The following is a 7,683-nucleotide window of genomic DNA, read 5'->3' as shown; positions in this document are numbered from 1 at the left end:
ACGATTGAACATCACTGAGACCGATTCATTTTTTTAAAAAACACGCAAATTTATTTTATATAAGATAAATATTTGGAGCTCTATTAGCGTCGCCTGCTAAGTTTATAAAAATCGGAATTGCGGAATTTTTATAACCTTTCCTAGGCAAAGAACTAATAATTAAAACGAAGTGATTTTTTTTGTTTTAAGTTACCTTTGTAAGATAAATCACTTTTATTACAATAAAAAAGTAAACACATATTACAAATAGCAATTTTCTTAAAAATTTTTAAAAACACGTAGTATTACTTTAAAACTTCGAACAAAAGGTAGAAATAAAAATACTGTTTAAGTTTTTTCACTCTGTTGTCTATCATCATAATTAGTTGTGTTGTAAAGAAAAGAATGTTTTTTAGGAACAATGTAATCAAGGTTATTGACCTAAGTGGAATCTCTACCTATGACAGGTAAAAAATCATGTAGTCTTACCCCAAAATGATTGCCACCTATGTCATTCTCTAAAAACAAATCACAGAATAAAATAAACATTTTAAATAAAACATTTTATAAGAATTTAACAAAATAAAATTCCATAATAAGGCAGTAAGGCTTTTAAAATGCCACCATTAAGCTAAATACTTAATGAAAAATACAATTAAATTTGGTATCTAACACCCACACCCTGGTGATATGATAAAATGTAATTACGTCAATTTAGGTTAATAGAATGTCATTCTAATTGTCACATCTAAAACTAATCGTTTTTGTGAGGCTTATTTAAATTGTTCATTGGGAGATTATGGTTTTTAGTTTTACTACTGCTTTGTGCATTGGGGTCAATAATATTTGCCTGTTGTTGACCAGATTCAAATTTAGAAGAAGAACCAGCAATAGGGTTCTTAGGTTGTTCAGACATTTGATTTAACTTCTGTTCACCTTGTCGCTTTTCAATTTTCTAAATTTCTTCACTTATTACTTGCACCAGACTTTCCATACTGCTGTTTGTTAAGTCTCTTTTTTGCAATCCATCCATTAATTCACCCATAAATCCATCAGTTGGCATACCAAAGAGTTTTAGAGAATCTTTCATTGTAAATATACCTGAATTATTATTAGGATTTGACTTAAAAGCATTTTCTATAAAATGTCTCACATTGAAATCATCTAGTTTTTGAATTAGATTTGAAGCTTCACGTAGCCAAGATGTCCATTATTTCTATAAAATCAGAATGGATTTTGATTTGAATACCTTGTATATAATCACTTTTGCAAACCAACAATTCTTGCTTTTCTTTGGGGTCACATTCATTTTTAATTTCTGGCAGTAATAGGGATTTTTGAACATCAATTTTGGCCATTTCTCTCATCTCTTTAACTTTAGGTTTAACATCGTTTGATGACAGAATTAAATTATCATCTTTGTTTTCCGCATCAGCCAGCTCCAATATATCCTTACAAAGTAATTGCAAATCATTTTTAATATCTTTCAGGTTGTGAGGTTTTCTTAATATGGCCCCATTGATAAGAACGGCACTTTTAAGTAGGCTTAGTTTATCAGGTCTCCTATTTTTGTAAACTAGTCCAAGTTGGTGAAGTAGGATTCCAGTTTTATTAGGGATTTTCTCAACACCGCTTTTATCTAAGTACTGGTGAAATTCTTCTATAAGAATTAGTTCACAGTTTTCATTCATTTTGACAGCAGTCATTTAAACTAAAAAAAAAATTACAAATGCGCAACAGTATTTATTTATATAGACATACACTACATATGTTTTATAAAAAAAATGTTTAATGATATATTATATTGAAAAGCAGTCATAATGTTTAAACTATTTATTTTTAACATAATCGAATATAAACAATATTAATTAAAAACCTTTAGCAATCTTATTAATTAAAATACATAATTTCTATCATATGAACTGTACCCACTTAAAACTGTTTTATTAATGAGTCATTAATTGTGGTCTAAAAAGGTGGAAAAAAAATATAATGCTTTAAAACTAATAAATAACATATTTTATGTTCATGAAATCTCTTAAATATAGTTTTAATGACTGTGCTTTTTAAACATGGGGCGGGTAACACAAATTTAATGAACTTACTTGCGACATTTTTAAAAATTTTAAATCCTATTTTCCCTTTTATTGTTAACAAGTAGACTTTATGACGTAGAATGACAGAAAACAATATATAAATTATTTAACGGTGGGTACAATACTTAAATATCTCTACATTCCTAACAACGAAATCAATATTGCTAAAAGTTAAATTTATGACATGAAAATACAGACAAAATATTTTACTTGACAAATTTATTTACTGCACCCTCATGATTAAGCATTTTTTAAATTTGGGTTATTAAAATAAATTTTGGGGATTTTATCTTACACCACATTTTTATATTATAAATTAACTTATACTACTAATTTTAGTTAATGACAACTTTCTTTAATATTTCTATCAGTACCCTTGGGAAGGTATATCTTAAACTTAAGTTAATTATAAATAAAAACTAGTTTAGCTTTTTGTAATATCACATGTTAAAATAATTAAATTCTTTTTAATATTGAGTTTTTACCAAAAATTGTTTTTATTTTAAAAATAAAATAACAGTAACTTTATATCTCATACCAAATATTATTTATTTCAGGGAATTATTGAAAATAATATACTAATATTCATGGTAAATCACATTTATTGATGCAACTATTTTAAATCTGCAAACAAAACATTTTATACAAGATACAAAAATTGTTAAGCAGATAAAATACATGTACATGTAAATATAAACAATAAAATACTTTTAAAATTAAGCAATAATTTTTTTGTTAATTTGTAAACTACATTTGTTTTAAAAAATACATTTTTGAAGTAGTATTTTTTAAATACATAAAATTGTACAGAGTAAAATTTAACATATATACAATAATTTTATATTATTTTCTTTTTACAAATAAATGAAAATTCTATAATAACATAAGTAAAAACATGTTAATTATAAGAATTATGTTAATTCTGAATAATATAACTTTAAATTAACATTTTTATCAATATTATCAAAGTAAGTAAAATTTAAAATCAATTATTAGTCAAAATTATCTTAATGTTTAAATTTTTTTAAGATAAATACAAAATCTGTATAAAATTTTAACACAATAATCTAGAATCGCGTGATAAATTCCAATACCATTACTTTTGTTTTTTCTTAATGTTACTGTCTATGTTTACATTTTTAAAGCACTTTTACAAACTTCATTTTTTGTTTTATAGTGTTAGCATTTATTCATCTTGAATATTCTGTGCATGATTTTACCTATATTTTTATTTTAATTTAACTCTTTTTTGTTTGAGGAGATTGGTTTCCAGCTTTACTACAGCTTGGTATATTAGGGTCGATGCTTTCACCACTTTGTTGATCAGATTTAAACTTTAAAGTAGGATCAGAAGCATTTGGGTTAAATTGTTCAACAACTTGAAATAAGAATTGCAAACTTTGTCGTTTTCCCATTTCCTGAAATTCTTCCCCAGTAGCTTCTACAAGTCCTTCCATAGTAATGTTGGTTAGGTTTTTTTTTTGCATTCCATCCAGTATTTCGCCTATAAATCCATCGGTTGGGAAACCTAAAAGCCTTACTCCATCTTTCATAGTAAATACACCTTCAGTACTATTAGGATTTGCCTTAAAAGCATTTTCTATAGCAGATCTCGCATTTAAATCATCTAGTTTTTTAATCAAATTTGGAACTTCACCATCAATACAACTATTTGCATCATTAGAAAGTTTTTGTAACTTTATCAATTTATTCAAAGTTTCTTGTTGTTTTTCTGGTGTTTCGTCAGGCAATCCCTTTTGTACGATCGGTCCAAAATCTATTTTAGAAATCTCAGGAGCTTTAATACTTTCCATTGCTTCACTCCAAATTTTAGCCCTTCGTAAATAATTTTGGTAAACCTTTTCTTTTTTGCTTTTTTCCTTATCACTATCTTCTTTTTCAAGATTCAGTTTGGCATTAGAATTTATTTTTTCATTTTGTGGCTTTTTCGGGTTTTCATTTGTTTTATTTTTTGGTGAATTCTTGTGTAAGTTTTCCTTTAATTTCGTTAGAATTCCAATTGTAGTTTCATTAAGTGGTTGTTCATCAGGGGAACAGTTTAACTTGCCTTCAAATGCATCTTTATATCCTTGCATCATTTCCTGTTTTCTTGAGGTATCAAGTCCTAATTGTGCCATTGTTGCATTGGCTAATTTCTCCAGAACTTCATCATTCAGTTTTAATTTTAACATATTGGTATGGTTAAGTTCATTATTTTTTCCCAACTTTAAAAGTGGTTCAAGTAAAGGTAAGGAATTTACATGCTGAGGCATAAATTTTGGTTTGCAATTTTTATCGCCAATTTGATTACAGTTAACACCTACCAACAGTTCGGGTGGAAATTCAGACAACCCATACTTTGAACCCTGAATCCTATCCATATATCCAATTGCTGTTCCAAAATCAGTTAGTAGAACAGCAACCCAAAACTTTATTTCTGGATACATTTTAAAAGGTTGTTCTTTGTCATCTATCATTATTCTTGCACTATCCTGCAAACAAGCAGTAAGCGAAAAATAATCAACAGCACTTTGTAAGCCAATAGCTTCAATAAGCTTCAATTTTTCAATATTTTCTTTATTAACATCACTAACATTGTCTTGTTGTTCTTCTTCACCCATGTATATCTTTAATCTTACCTCACAGGCCAATGCAAGGATGTAATTCAAATTGATTTGACTTTCTTTAGTGAGTAACCCTCTTTCGTTTAACTCAGACAAAATTTCAAAACAAGAGGCTGCCTTACACTTGTATCGCTTTCCCATTGCAACAATGTAGAGTGAGGATGTTCGATAAACCATTCGCTTTATGTCAATTTTCCTATTTTGCACATAATTGTGTAGTTTCTGCATTAGATGAAATTCTAGATATTCCTTGTCAATTGTAGCTTGAAGTAATTTCATGTGTAAATCATAATTCTGGATAAAAACTTGATGAAATTTTTCAAATAGTTCATGATGCACTTCTCGGTCTCCTGATACAAACCTTGTCTTACAAAGAACATTTACAAAGTGGGCTGTTTTCTCTGAAATAAGGTTTGGAAAATAGTTTTGTAGAAAATCTTGGCTAAGGCAATTAGCCATTTCATTTGGTGTTTTAATAAGCTCAATGCTACCACAAATTGCATTTTTACCAGCTGAATGGTTAAAACCATCTGGGCAAATTCCAACCTTTTGCAATTTGATCTCGAAACTTTGGTTTAAAATTTTGAAAAGACTTGATATCAGCAAATGGAATAATCATTTCTCCCAGATTGATTAGAGTTACAAGAAAAATTACTGCAAACCAGCGAAAATACTCCAAAACATTTTCATAATCATCTCTTTCTTGAACTCCTTCCTCAAGAATAATCATTTGCTCAAAATCAGAGTATGGGGTTATTTCTTTCCGAGCCAACGAGCCCATTCCAACAAGGGCATATCGACATGGTGGTTCTCCCAATGTTTTACGAGTAAATGTAGCTAAGATGTCCATTATTTCTATAAAATCAGAAGTAATTTTGTTTTGAATTCCTTGAATGTGATCAATTTTACAAACCAACATCTCCTGCCTTTCTTTAGGGTCACAATCATTTTTAATTTCTGGCAATTTTAATGATTTATAAACATCAACTTTAGCCACTTCTCTCATCTTATCAACTTTGGGTTTGACATTGTTTAATACAGAAATTAAATCAGCATCTTTGTTTTCTGCACCAGCCAACTCCAAGATATGTTTGCAAAGTAGTTGCAAATCCTTTGTAATATCTTCTAAATTTTCAGGTTTTCTTAATTTAGCCCCATTAAGAAGAACGGCACTTTTAAGTAAGCTTAGTTTATCAGGGCTTTTGTTTTTGTAAAAAGTTGGTGAAGCAAGATTCCAGTTTTATTTACATTTTTCTCAGTTCCATTTTCATTTAGGTACTGGTGAAAGTCTTCAGGAAGAAAATGTTCGCAATCACAATCCATTTTCTTTGTACATTTTTTTTACTAAAGAAATATCTAAAACAACCACTCTTTTATAAACACCTTAGTCATTAAATACAGGCCTAATAAAAAAAAATAAAAAGTTTTAAATTTTATAAAAACATATTTTACGATAACTTCAATTTTAATAAATTGCATTTTTACAGTTAAGTTTAAAATTGTTATTACACTATAATAAAAAAGGGTTTCTGCTAAACATTAAAATTTTAATTATTTTTTTGATCTTTAACTCTGATTTACAGTAACTATTAAATTTTAATTATATTTTTTAAACAGTTTACAATGTCCATTAAATTTTTTTTAATAAAAAACACTTTTGACATTAATTTGCACAGTTTTGTATTATATTAAAACTTAATAAAAAAATTTATGATTACTTCAATTTTATTAAACTGAATTTTACGACTTTGATATTAAAAACCTAAATGTAATAAATTGGGCTCATGACATTTTTAAAAAGTTTAATAAAAAACTGTAACATTTCTTCAATACAAAATTATTTACAATCATATTACACAACTTTATTATTTGATAATAAAACAATCTTAAAGGGTTTCTTACAAACATTAAAACATAACAATTTTAACCAAAGTTTTGCTTTTTGTTTATACAAAAACAAGTGTTATTTTAACTAAGTAAAATATTATTGGAAAATAAGAAGTATAAAAAAATAAAATCTCTACTTTTTGATTCTTTCAAGTAACTGTTAAAAATAAACTTGTATCTCATTATCTGTAAGCGCAAAAAGCTAGAAATGATACAAAAGTTGTTAGTAAAGATAAAGTAACTACATTTGCAGTAGTTATCATTGAAATCCGTAACAGCCTTAATTCCTATTTATGCATTTGTGTTAAAAAACGACATTTTTATTCTTTTGCTTTTATCTATTATAAAAATGCAAGCAAAATTAAAACAGCATCATCAGTCCAAATCATCTTCATATTCTAATTTTTTAGAAACAATAAATGATTTCATAAAATCTTGAAACAACAATTTATCTTTTTTGAAAAAATTTCTGAGGGCAAATAATGTTGCCTCATTTCTTTTGCATCTTTTTCTATCTTTTGTGTCTTCTTTAACTGTTTTTTTCACAGTTTGGCTGCAGTGTGGTTTATTAAGATTCACACTGCTTAGTGGGGCTAGAGCATATGCAAATTGAACCCCAGGTTGTGAACACTTATTATTATTTTGTCCCAATAACACTTCAGGATCGTTAAAATGAATAACCGATTTCATTAAATCACGAAACAGTAATTTATCTTTTTTTGATAAATTATTGACAGAAGACAGGTTTGGTTTATTGCTATTGGTACTGGCATTGTTAAAAGTATTTATGTCTTTTTCAAAACTTTTATTTTTATATTTACTGCAATGTGGTGTAGTAACATTTGTACTTTGTGATGAATCTTGAGCAGATGCAAACTGATGGCCAAGTTCTGCAACATTGTCACTAATTTGTTCACAGAATATCTCCAGTAACTTTGTCCCCCTGCGAAAGCCAACTTGCATACTTTCATCCCCTATCACCTGCACAAGTCCTTCTAAAGTTATGTCACTTAAATCTCTTTTTTCCAGTCCTTCCAATATTTCTTCCAAATCTTCCACATTTGGCAAATTAAAAAATTTTAAAAATTCTTTCATAT

This window comes from Corella eumyota, chromosome 1, assembly GCF_963082875.1.
Source record: "Corella eumyota chromosome 1, kaCorEumy4.1, whole genome shotgun sequence".
In the NCBI taxonomy this organism is placed as follows: Eukaryota; Metazoa; Chordata; class Ascidiacea; order Phlebobranchia; family Corellidae; genus Corella; species Corella eumyota.
Note: the sequence above shows the minus strand (reverse complement) of the source record.